This window comes from Rhinoraja longicauda, chromosome 20, assembly GCF_053455715.1.
Source record: "Rhinoraja longicauda isolate Sanriku21f chromosome 20, sRhiLon1.1, whole genome shotgun sequence".
Taxonomy (NCBI): Eukaryota; Metazoa; Chordata; class Chondrichthyes; order Rajiformes; family Arhynchobatidae; genus Rhinoraja; species Rhinoraja longicauda.
Window position 1 is genome coordinate 27779011 of NC_135972.1, and position 13773 is coordinate 27792783.

Genomic DNA, 13773 nt, shown 5'->3' on the forward strand with positions numbered 1-13773 from the left:
ACCAAGTACGAGTAATACCGAGTAATAGAGTATCATTGTACAAGTAGAAGAAACAAAGAACTGCAGATGTTGGTTAGTACACAATAGGACACAAAGTGCAGGGGTAACTCAGCAGCTCAGGTACCATCTCTGGAAAATATGGATAGGTCAAGATTCTGCTTCAGACTCTCAGCCTGGAATGCAGGGGGGTTGAGGCATGGATAGGCAGAGTCATTGGTCGTGGCCCGCGGGCAGCTGGAGTGTACGTATGGGTCGCACTAGCCTTGGCAACAGTAGGCATGGCCTGGAAGCAGCTGAAGAAGCTGTGTGGGCTGACGGTGGCCGCAGTTGGTCTGGCTGGAAGCAGCCGGTGAGGCAGTGTGGCCTGTCGTAGGTAGCCGGCCTAGCAGTGATGGTCAGTAGGTTCAGCCTGGAAGCAGCAGGGTTGGCATTGCAGGTCAGGGGTGGTGTCGGACGCTTGGCCTGGAAGTGGCCGAAGAGGTGGTGAGGGGTGGCGGTGGCATCGACAGCCCTGCCTGGAGGTGAAGTCGGTAGGTCCGTCCGATATCGCCGAAATCCATTATAAAGACATTTGTAATAATAAGGGTTTACTGCAGTGCTTCTTACACTGGTGAATGGTTCACCCAAGGGTGAATGAAACTAGAGGGGTGCATGAAGGGTGAATGACTTAATATATATAAAATAATATACAAGGGAGAATAAGACGAAAATTACAAAAATACATAAGAAAATTTAGTCGAGGGTGAATGAAATTTTGTGATAAAGACCCGAGGGTGAATGAGTTTAAGAAGCACTGGTTTACTGTACATACTTTCCTCCATTGCCTTATTTACCCATGTTACTTTATCAAAGAGCTACAACTATCTAGTTGAAAGTGACTTACACGTGCAAAGCAGGACTTTAAGAGACCAGAGCTTAGTGCAGAAAACTAAACAAATCTCAGATCCAAATTATGGTAAAGTTCTTGTTAATGTGGCTTGAAAATTATAGAATTTAGCAGCTCTGGTCAAAATAATTCCTGCTCTTGCGTTAACCCCACAATTACTGCAAATGTATGTCGTTCTTATGTGCAGACGAGGAAATTGTGCAATTTCTCTTAAGAAGTTGACACAGGCCGTGATTTTGATCCATTGCATCCTTCTGGTGATCGTTTAGTGACTCACCTCTACCTCATTGTGGACATTGGACTTTATCTGTGGAACTGCTACACGATAATGCTGTGCACTATCTTCTGCACTCTGTATCTTCCCCTTTGCTCTATGAGTTTGACTTGATATAATTTAGGTATGATATATCTGATCTGAATCGCATGCAAAACAAAGCTTTTCACAGTACCTCGGTACACATGACAATAATAATAATAAACCTAAAGCTATTGGATATGTTGTTCCAGAAATTGGACCCAACAACTTTGAAGGTACGGCAATTTAGTTACAAGTCAGGGCGGTTTATAATTTTGATGGGGAACGGAAGATGGTGATCTTCTTGTAAACCTACTGCCCTTGTCCTTCTTGTTTAGAGGTTGCAAGTTTGCGAAGTGCTGTTGGAGTAGTCATAATGAGTAACTGAATTGCAATTAGTAAAGTGAACACAGAGGAGCCACGATACACAGATGTTCAAAGGTATGAATGTTTAGGGTGCTGGAGAGGAGCCAATCACGCAGGCCTGGACAGCTTCGAGCTTTCTGAATGTTGAAAGAACTGCACTCGTGCATGTATGTGGAAACATTTCTGACAATGCCTATATCCCATAGGAGAAAAACAAACACAAACACAATTGCACAAGATGAAATGGTGGAAGAAGATATTTATTTAAACAAAAACCTTGAAGTTTCAAATTCCTATTGGTGCATACGATTTATATTTTGCAATAATGTCTTGCAAATAATGGAAAGGTTTTGCCATGTCAAGTGTTGATTCACAAATCTCAGGATTCCCAGCCTTTAGCCTGTTGCACAGTTACAATATTTATGAAGCTGGTCCATCGATATCTGCTCAATGGTTATTAGCAAGAAGCTCGTGACAAGGGACCTGCTGATGATAATTACCCTAAATTTCTAGGATAAGTGGTTTACATCGTACACTTACTCATTGATCCATTCAGTTTTACAAACTTGGAATAGGCCTTAACAAACTGTCCTGTTTCCATTCATTGGAAACATCAGTGCTAATCTTTGTTCTAAAGTACATTACATATCTGGAGAGTATGTCAGAAACAGAAATTATTCCACTCCATCACTATCTATCCCTAATTTAAAAAAAGCTGCAATCAATATTTAGGGCCATCTTCAATTTGACATTGTAAGGAAGTTAATATTACTACCCAAGTCACAGTTCCCACAGACCTTGGTCTCCTAAATCTGTGAGCTAGGGAATCAATTTCTTAGGCAGTGCCCAAGAGGGAAGATGTCTTGCTTCCACTCCAGCCTACGTAATGCCTGTGTGAATTCTTTAGATGTGAAGTAGCTGTTTCACACCAGCTACCACAGACTTGGTGGAGTGGTGTCTTGTCCAATGTCAAGGGGACATAAGACAACTGGAAACCAAGCTTTGCTGCAGAGACTTGGTGCGCGTGCACACACGCGCAGTTTAAGCACAGACTTACATACTCTTATACACACATACGTAGGAACACACAAGAATAAATGATCTTGCTCCACAATCATTTCCGCTGAAACATTTGCTGCTTTCCCCTTGCCCGAGAATTCCATAAGGTCCATACATTAAATGGAAAAACACTCAGGTTCTACTGCAGGGTCAGGTGTGTCCGAGGTGACTCAAGTTTCAGTGAGCCCAAAGATACTAGAGGAGCAAGATGGACCACTCCGTCAAAATCGCCTATACTGAAGTGTAGTACGCAAAGGAGCGTGACGTCCACTATTTTAGTAAGCAAAAACCACCGCTCGCTATGCATCTCAGTGTAATCAGTGTTTTGGGGGAACAGTATGTGTGATGATACCATAAAAATGCACAACACATATCTCATATATCAATTCACAGATTTTTGTTATTTTTCTTTTTAAACGATCTTGCTCCACAATCTTTTCCGCTGATCCCCTTCCACAGCCCATTCCCTCACCATGATCGCCTCCCTTCTTCATTGCCTCCTCCCTCAAGTCCCTTTCCACTCTGCACTCCCTCCCTCAGACCCACATCTTCTCAACTCCCTTCCCCTTCACTGATCTCCTTCCCAGTTCAATACATGAGATACAACTCACTCTGTGGTTAACTGAACAACTGAGCAATTTTGACTTTTGTTTTTGAAAGATTATCCTTTTAAGGAGAGGAATTCATAGATGTTTTAAGTCATGAAGTTTGGGTGGTGCACAAATAGTCCTATTATTCTTCAACTGCAATAATTCCAGGCTCACAGCTGAAAAACAAGCAGCATGAGATCGTCAAACTTTAATTGAAATCAGATGTCCTTGAGCCAATGCACTTTCCACCCTCATTTGCAAAACACTGGTTTATAATAACACTATTCCTATGGAAATGCAAAGGGGTTTTCCAGCATGTGGAATTCCACATAGCCACATTAACAAAAACAAATCTTAGCTTTCATGTTTCATAAATTTTATAGCTTGAATGGAATATTTTGTGATCATTGCGTTTATTTTTGGAAGGGCAGGTAGCGAACAGAAACCAATTGAATGAAAAGATCACCTTTAAATCTCCACAGTAACTCTTAATTACATAGGCATTAACTGAGAAACCGATGAACAGGTTATCCAATCTGCCCCTCAGCCAATTAATAACTGATTTCCACAGCAGGATATACCCTAATAGATCTGGGCCAAAATTGTGAGGTTGAAGAGGAGCAAGAGAGCTGACTCAGCTGTGTTGAGCATGTGGGTTGGATTCTGCTACTTTGCAGAGAAACAGAAATTAAAAGCAGAAATATGCCATTCAATCCATCAAACCTTTTCCGCCATTCAATATGACTATGGCTGATCATCTATCTCAGTACTCTCTCCCATTCATGCATTTTGCATCTAGGAATTTATCCTTCTCCTCCTTAAACAGATTCAACAACTTGGCCTCAACAGTTTTTTTCTGATATAGACTACCACAAGTTGCCATCAAATGAATAAATACATTTCTCCTCATCTTGGTCCTAAATTCAGCTAAATTTATTATCATATACACGAGGGCGCAATGAAATTCGTTGATAATGATATAACAATAAATGCATTAACAGCAGAATGGTGCGAAGCTTGTGCAATCTGAAATAGTGGCAAAAAACTTAAAGAGCAATAAAGGAATAATTGAATCAGGCAGAGTTAAGAGTTATGTCCGAGTTAAAAGTGAGAGCACATGGTAGCATGTCCAGGAAGAGGGTGAGAATGAGAAGACTGGTTCAGGAGACAGATAGCAGTGGGGAAGAACTGTTCTGAAGTCTGGAACTGCAGATTTTCAAGCTCCTGCGTGACTGGGCTGTGTTCACTACTCCCTGCAGGTTCAGACAGGAGAGAGCACAGCAGTTGCCATACAAGGCTGATATGCATTGTGTCAGAACAGAAATTCAAGAAAATCCTTATGGACCTACCAAATCTTTTCAGAAGCCCAATAAAATAAATACGCTGCTGCACTTTCTCCATCACCACATCAGTGTGAAAGGACCAGGTAAAACTGTTGGTGATATGGATGCCGAGGAACTTGGAACTGCTGACCATCTCCATCGCAGCTCTATTGTTGAGGAGAGGGTTCTGTTCACCCACTCCCACACCACCTACGCTTCCAGAAGTCAACACCAGTTCTTTTGAGATGTTGTTGTTAAAGGCTAGGTTGTTGTCCTGCCAACACAAGACAAGGTTCACAATCTTTTTCCTATACTTGGTCTCATCATTGTTGATCTGGCAAACATCAGCGGTAACATCGGCGAACTTAAAGATTGAGTTGGCACTATACTTGGCCACACAGTCATGGGCGTATAGGGAGAGGCACGGGACTGAGAACACAACCTCGAGGAACACCTGTGTTGATAGTCAGGGTGGAGGAAATGTTATGGCCAATTCTAACCAACTGAAATCCACTAGTCAAGAAGTCCAGAAGCCAGTTGTTGATGGAGGCCCTAAGGTCAATGTCCAGGAGTTTAGAGATGACATTCAGTATTATGGTGTTGAATGCTGAACTGTGGTCAATGAATAGGATCCTCACACAGGTGTTCTTGTGGTCAAGTGATGAGAGCTGAACATACAGCAAGAGAGATGGTCTTGCCTGTTCACTTATTTTTTCCTGTACACAAATTGCAAGGGGTCTAGATTGTCTGGAAGTCTGGCACAGATGTGCACCATTACCAATCTTTCAAAGCTCTTCATTATGGTCAACGTAAGCGGTCTAGGTGGTAGTCATTGAGACAGGTCACTTTCTTTTTTGGGAGGCTGGAATGATGGAGATCTCCTTGAAGCAGATGGGGATTGTAACTGTTAAAAGTGATTTCTGTCCAAGGACTCCATCCCGATCTGCCGCCTTCCCAGAGTTGAACCTCATGAAAGCAGATTTAGCCTGGCAACATGATGTAGTGGACAGTCTCAACTAGGGTGGGGGAGGGTGGAGATGCACCGTGGTTTCAGCCTGTTAAGAGTGGCATGAAAGACTCTTCTGGTGGAGATCAATCACGGCCAGAAATTGGCCCCAATTTTAGCTTGCAGCCCATGATGGTATTCAGGCCCTGCCACAATTGCTTGGTATCGTTTGAATGAATTGAACATCTAGCATGTTTAGGAATTCTCTCTTAGCATTCTTGACAGGCTTAAGGAGGTATAATTGGCTTTCTTGTACAGTACAGGGTCATCCTTTTAGAAAGCCTTGGATCTGGATTTTAGTAGAAATTCATCTAAGGCACCTATTCATCCGAGGTTCTGGCTTGGATACTCCCTAATTCCCTGTCACAATGCATTTGTCATCACATTTCTTGATTAAGCTGTTGATGGCTGAAGTATACCCATTTAGACTGAGTGAAGTGGCTTTGGACATGTTCCAGTCCACAGGCTTAATGCAGTCCTGAAGTAAACCCTCAGCCTCCTCCGACAACTGCTGTATTGTTCTCTTCAGAGGTGCCTTGCACTTCAACCTCTGTCTGTAAGCTGATAGGAGCAGCAATGACAGATGATCAGGCAGGCCGAATGAGGGGGAGGGATGGTTAAAATCGTACTCGATAGTGGTGCAGCAATGGTCTATAGTGTTAGCACCCCATGATAGTGGTGCAGCAATGGTCTAGTGTTAGCACCCCATGATAGTGGTGCAGTAATCAGCATATCTCCTGCCCTACATGGGGTGCTAACACTATAGACCATTGATGCACCACTATCATGGACTCTGTGATTTACGAACTGTTCCCAGGGACGCATTCAGACATCGAGTGCTGCTGGAAGGTCATCAACTCGGTGAAAGACGCTCTTTGGTCTGCCCGAGCTTTGTTGACCTCCCAGCGGAGCGAGCTGTCCGTCGGGGCTCTGTCGGGGAGGACCACAGTCTAGGGTCCTTCCGCTGCTGGACATAGGGGGGGCAGGGTGTGGTGGAGACGCCCCTCACCTCAGAGAAATCATGAAGCATTTATCACAAACCTGCTGCTTTCCCCCTGCCCGAGAATTCCATAAGGTCCATACGATAAATGGAAAAACAATCAGGTTCTACTGCAGGCTCAGGTGTATCCGAGGTGACCCAAGTTTCAGTGAGACCAAAGATACTAGAGGAGCAAGATGAACCACTCCGTGAAAATCGCCTATACTGAAGTGTAATACGCAAAGGAGCGCGACGTCCACTATTTTAGTAGGCAAAACCCGCCGTTCGCTATGCCTCTCGGAGTGTAATCAGTGTTTTGGGGGAACAGTATGTGTGATGATACCATAAAAATGCAGAACATATCTTATATATCAATTCACAATTTTTTGTTATTTTTCTTTTTAAATGTGTCTGCAAGTTTCTGCCTACTAAAATGGCATCATGACATACTATGGTTTTTAGGGTCAAGTGGTCTATCTTGCTCTGCTCTATTATCTTTGAGTGAGACAAAGAACATAGCAACCTTGATCTCCCTTTGAAACAGCAGGTTTGCTCTGAGCTCTTCAAGTTGTTTCTCAAATGACTGAATATGAGCTAGAGGTCTGCTCAGTGGTAGGGGTAGGCACATAAAACCCCCATTCTTTCACCCCTCCGATACAATCGGAACCCCTCCGATTGTATTAATTTATATTCACAGCTGTGCCAGTATCACGAAGACTAAAAGATTGGTAGTTCCGAAAGCTTCATTGATTTAGGGATAATTGGCAGGAGATTTTGCGTGCTTGATGTAACGACTTTCTCAGCTTTCAAATGGTTAGTTAGGAAAAACGATTATCGAAAGCTGTTTTAAGAATTGCTCTGTAACCCACGTTTATGAGGGGAAACATTCTCCCACATATAGTCTGTCTAGTTTTGTCAGAATTTTGGAAGTTTTGATGAAATTCATTCACCTGAACTCTCGTGAATCTAGTATCAGTCTGAAGAAGGGCCCCAATCCAAAATGTCACCCATCCAGGTTCTCCAGAGACGCTGCCTGACCCGCTGAGTTACCCCAGCACTGAGGGTAGCACAAATTGGTTAATAAATTAGAAAGAACAAAGGAAATAGGTGGAGGTGAGTAGAGAGAAAATATTGTCTTCATTATGATATCACAACTTGGATCAGAATAAACTTAGAGTTGAGAGTTTGTAAAAATTAAAATATGAGACGATTTTCCATAGTGATTATTTGTTAGTTTAAAACAGTAGGAACTGAATATGGTAGATTAAGTTTCAACAAATGATGTGCTTTCAGAAGTGTGCTTCTGTGTTAGTCAAATACGGAATAAGCCTATAAGCAATTTTTTTTTGCAATTGGAAACCTGTCTTGCATTCATTGGGTAGATTTTTTGCTCCATATTTGAGCATAAATCTAAAAAAACTAAGGAAGGTCTTATTTGAACAAAAATGCAAACATGATGTCATGCTCAAACTCAGCAAGAGGGAGGCCATGTTCTTTGGCAACTCTTTCCCTTCACTGTCAGGGCCAACTCCCTGAAATTGCCCAGAATCTCGTTGAGGAAAGCCAGGGTGGGTGGCATGAATTATAGTAAAGTAGGACCATAGGAGCAGTGCTCTCTTTCAATGGCGGCACGGTGGCGCAGCGGTAGAGTTGCTGCCTTACAGCGAATGCAGCGCCGGAGACGCAGGTTCGATCCTGACTACGGGTGCTGTCTGTATGGAGTTTGTACGTTCTCCCCGTGACCTGCGTGGGTTTTCTCCGAGATCTTCGGTTTCCTCCCACACTCCAAAGACGTACAGATATGTAGGTTAATTGACTGGGTAAATGTAAAAATTGTCCCTAGTGTGTGTAGGATAGTGTTAATGTGCGGGGATCGCTGGGCGGCGCGGACTCGGTGGGCCGAAGGGCCTGTTTCCGCGCTGTATCTCTAAATCTAAATGGTAAACAGGAACGTTGTCATTAGGCGTTGTTCTACATAAATACCACTCCTGCACTTTTGCAATCACCCGAGCTATCTTCCATTCCACCTGGAGATCCAGGTTTCAAGTGGGCCATGATGTATAAGCCTCCAGATAAAGTTGTGCAAATGTACCCAATATAGCCCTCATCCTGATGGGCACCTTTGTGTATAGCTGCACCGAGCTGTGCCAAGAACAAAATATGCAGATAGCAAGTGCCACTTGACAGACCGCTTGACAAGTAGAATCTCATCTTTTATACTAATTTGGCAGAATGGCCATTGCTGAATCTCACAACCAACTACAATGTCCTAGTTGGCTGGCAGTGAGAGGGACTCTCCCCATCAGATCCTGCCTGTCCAGATGAAGGCTCACTCCCATTGCATGCTGCCCTTGAGACGTCCAAGGTACAGTTGATTCGATCATCCACCTCTCTGTTAACTGTGCATTTACAAAAAAAGTCTGGTAAACAATGCAATAGTTATTGTCAAGGTTCACTGCATGCAACTGCATAGCAGTGGGCTCTGTGATGAGTGGACTAGGGATGCATACCGAGACAAATATCAACTCCTGCCAGAAGATCATCGATTTGGTGAAAGACACACTTTAGTCAGCCTGAAACTGAGTCTTCCAGTGCAAGCAGATGTCCCTAAACAAATACCTCTGATGGCCACAGTACATGCTCAGGAATGCATGGAAGCTCAATGCAGCCACTGCAAAGACTTTGTGGCGATGTACTTGTCTAGAGTCCAGCCACCACTGGAGTGCGAGGGGTTGGGCTCTGTGTAACATCCTCTCAAAAGTTTCATGGGTGTATTGTTTAAGGAGGAAACATGAATGGTGTTGATGCATTGCATATGGATTGCTGGTACAGAGAATGCAGAGTCGTGAGTACTGGCTATATTTACTCGACATATATTATGAATATAGTTTATTTTATAAATATAAAAAATCAAAATGATTTAGGGTGACTTTGTTAAAATATAATTTTACTGATTTTAATTTTCATTTATTCAGTTTGCAAAATGCTGCTCCCTTCTAAAATGCTCGTTAAAAAAAGTCAAAGCAATAATAAAACAGGAAACTGGATTATAGGTCAACAATTTCTGATGAGGAGTTTGTCTCAGAAGATAGATGGAGTTCTGCCAATTAAAAGTTAACCATGTAGCTGTCTTAAGGGAAAATAGTAGAACTTAACACTGTTCACGCATTCAAAGGGAGTCATTTCAATAATTCAGACACATTTGTGAATTACAGGGGCAAACTCTGAAGATGAGATGCATTAATGCTCAGGAGCTTCTTGAGCTGGACTCTTTAAGATAAGAACCTACGATTTAACGAGCCTTTAATACACATTCCTATTCTATCACAAGCAAAAAAAAACTGCTGGAGGAATTCAGCAAATCAAAGAGCTCAGCAAATCAAGCCAAGAGATGTTACAGGTTTGGATATGGAACGTGGAACGGTGTAGCACTGGGATGGGCCCTTCAGCTCACTATGTCTTTAATGAACACGATGACAAGTTAATTTCCTCTGCCTGCGTATGACCCATATCCCTTCATACCCATGTCCCTATCTAAAGGCCTCTTAAATGGCACCATCATATGTCCTACCACCCTTGGCAGTGAATGTACGACACTATGTAAAAACATTAGTCTGCACATCCCCTGTAAACCTTCCCCCTCTGACCTTATAGCTGTGACATCTAAACTTTGACATTCCCACCATGGAAAAATGTTCTGATCACCTGTCCTATCTGTGCTTCTCAGAATTTTATATACGTTGCACCAGAACCTGATGCAAGGAGCCGAGCGAAAACATCGACCAGCATCTGGCCTCCACAATCCTCTTGACCTGTTTAATTCCTCCCGCAGTTGGTTCTGTTGAAAGATCTCATATTTGAAATGGAACTGATTCCCTTTCCACAGATGCAGACTGAACTGCTGAGTGTTTCCAGCATTTTTTTGTTTTTCATTCAGATTTCCTTCTTTTGATTTTCAAAAGCCTCAAGTTCACCTCCTCGTTCTTTCTCAATATATTTCCCTTATCCTACATGGTTTCTGGTCGGAAATGGTTTGTTAAAAGTATTAAATCAGAACTAGTTGGTACAAAGTTGCATTGAGCCAAGTGTTGTCCACATAACAAAAGCACAACCTGCTTCAGTTATGTCCAGAAACTGTTTTTGAGCAACAACCAGGACAACTTAAACATGGGCCCTGAGCCCAGATACATTCAAATCAAAGGTAGACACAAAATGCTGGAGTAACTCAGCGGGACAGACAACATCTCTGGAGAGAAGGAATGGCTGACGTTTCGGGTCGAGACCCTTCTTCAAATCATTCAAATCAAAGCAGCTGGAAAACAACAGAAGGCAAAAAGAGTAAAGTAAGGGAAGAGATGAGCAATTTTATTTTCATCATCTCTTATCATCTTTGCTCCTGAAGGTTTTCCTGTCTTGTTTTTCTAAAATTAGCAGCCAGAAGAACTTGCAGCTGTGGGAAGATTCAAGTCAGATCAGCTCTAGTCTATGGGTCTGTAAAGTTGTGGTTGAAGGACTGGGCAAGATTTTTTGCTTGGCCTCAACATTTGAGCAATTCTTGTCTTTGTTTGTGGAGAGTACATTGACAGCTGGAAGTGCAATCTATGTTATCCCACTTTCTCATCAATTCCCTACACACCAAGGGTGCTTTGGAGGCTAACTACCCTGCAGGCCTGCACATCTTTGGGATGTGGTGCACCCTATTGTGTACATGGCTAATGTACATAATCACCAAAAACACAGTATTTAAAATTGGAAAAACTGCTTTCCATTTATCTCACAGAAAAATTAAACCTGGAAATAACTGGTCAGTAGTTTGTCTTTATATTCCAAACAGTGAACTACTTTCTAGTTATCATTTTGTAAAGAATGGGTTTATGGCATAAAGAACAGGAAATATAATGTTCTGGCTTATCGTTATTGGTGGAACAACGTCAAATAATTAATAGTGTTTCGGCTTTGAGCATTGGTTACTGACCGTTAAAGACAAGCTTTCTACTTCATCATTATCTTCAGCTACAATACCACAGTTAAAAACTCGTTAAATCACAGATCTAGCAATGTCGATTAATCATCATGTGACTTGCAGATTCAAACTTTCCACAGCAGTAACCGGGGAATTGGCTGCAGAAACTGATCTGGCTCTTGCAAAAACTGTTAAAATAAAATTGTGCAACACTTAATTCATTTGCCAGCTTTGCAGTTACTTGAGGATTCTGGCATGTGATAGCTAAACCATGCCAGATGTGAAAGCTGATGGGATTTTCAACTGAGATCATGGGTGGGGCATGGACTGGAAAACAACGAGACTGAATCACTGAACTTACCTTAATATTAAGCACTTTATAAATCTATGCTCGGAGTAATTTATTAGCTTTTTAACAGCTTTTCAAAACATTCATTATTAATTAGGGTATAAACATTTGCTACTGAAGATATCAAAGAGCATAATGACAAACAGCAGGCAGATTAAACAATAACAAGGAGAAAAAGATATCTTCTGTCCATATCTTCAGTCCCATAAATTTGCAGAACAATGAGTATCTCGCATCTTATTACACCACTCATGAAATGGAATTCAGCAAGCATTAAAATGCAGCATTTCAGAACACGGTTGCTCATGACAGTGCTCGGAATAAAATTCCTCTGTCCAGAAGATGTGGTGTTCAAAGTTTTATAATATTCCACAGGGACATCTTTTTCAAATTGTTACAGAATGTGGAAATGCAGCTGGGATTCTTGGACTTCTAAAAGCCAAACTTTAGTATGAGCAACTTTTGTGGGAATGCTCAGTCTGGCTTTTTCTAATGCAGTATGGTGTGGTCACTGGTGAAGTCTTGTTTGTAGGAGTTGTGCCTCTTCACTGAACAACAAAGCTTACGATACGATACGACTTTATTTATCCCAGGAGGGAAATTGATCTGTCAACAGTCATAAAAACACAAAATACATGAAACATGAAATTAAAGTGACGAGTGGGGATGGGGGGGGGGGGCGGGAAGGGGAGTCAGTCTTCCCCATGACAGAGGGTGGCGGAGTTGTAGTTTGATAGCCACAGGGAAGAAGGATCTCCTGTGGCATTCTTGGTGGAACAAGTGGAAGGTACTCCTCAGGTTGACCAGTGTGTCATGGAGCAGGTTGACCAGTGTTTGAGGAGCATCCTCCCTCCAAGACCACCTCCCATGAATCCAACTCCAGCCCCAGGAGGGAGCCTGCCTTCCTGATGATTTTGTTGATTCTAATGGTGACTGCGACCTTCACCCTGCTGCCCCAGCACACTCTAGTGAAGAAGATGCCACCGATTGGTAGAATAAGACAATATGGTAAAGATGAGGAACCGGAAGTTATCGAGGAGATGGAGAGCGCGTGAGGTGTCTTGGACGTAGGTGGGGAGAGATTTAACCAGGGGGGATGGGATGGAGTCGAGGTAGGTGGAAATAAGTTCGGTGGGACATGAGCAGGCAGAGACAATGGGTCTGCCGGGACAGTTCTGGTTATGGATTTTGGGTAGGAGGTAGAATCGGGCCGTGCGGGGCTGGGGAACTATTAGTTTGGAGGCATTGGAGGGTAGATCGCCGGAAATGGTGAGGTTCGTGATGGTGCTGATGATGAAGGTCTGGTATTTGTCGGTGGGGTCATGGTCTACCGATTGGTAGAACATCTGCAGCATCTTACTGCAGACGTTGAAGGAGCGGAGCCTTCTCAAAACGTACAGCTGGCTTTGTCCCTTCTTGTACAGGGCCTCAGCATTCCCGGAACAGTCCAGTTTACTGTCCAGGTACACTCCAAGGTATTTGTACTTCCTGGTACACTGCACATTCACACCATTGATGGAGGCAGGGGACGGGAGTGTTCCTCTCCTCCTAAAGTCCATCACCAAGTCCTTAGTCTTGTTGGTGTTGAGCTGCAGGTGATTCAGCCCACACCACTCAACAAAGTCGTTGACTACACCTCTGTATTCCGCTTCCCTCCCCTCACTGATGCAGCCCACAATTGCAGAGTCATCTGAAAACTTCGGCAGATGGCAGGAGACAGAGTCTTATCTGAAGTCTAAGGTGTAGATGGTGAACAGGAAGGGAGAGAGGACCATCCCCTGTGGGGCCGTTGTGTTGTCCAAGACAGGGTTCTGTAGCCTGACATATTGTGGTCGTCCAGTCAGGTAGTAGGTGATCCAGGACACCAATGGAGCATCCACCCACATCTTCATCAGTTTGCTCCCTAGCAATGCAGGCCAGATGGTGTTAAAAGCAAAACTAATTCACTCTCTGCAAAG

At 43.1% G+C, this 13773-nt stretch overlaps 1 protein-coding gene across 1 annotated transcript in view; it reads right to left on the reverse strand.

The window, feature by feature from the left end:
* The window catches only part of ano6 (anoctamin 6), a 99005-nt gene that overhangs the window by 65863 nt on the left and 19369 nt on the right, over window positions 1–13773 (reverse strand). The window lies entirely within an intron of this gene.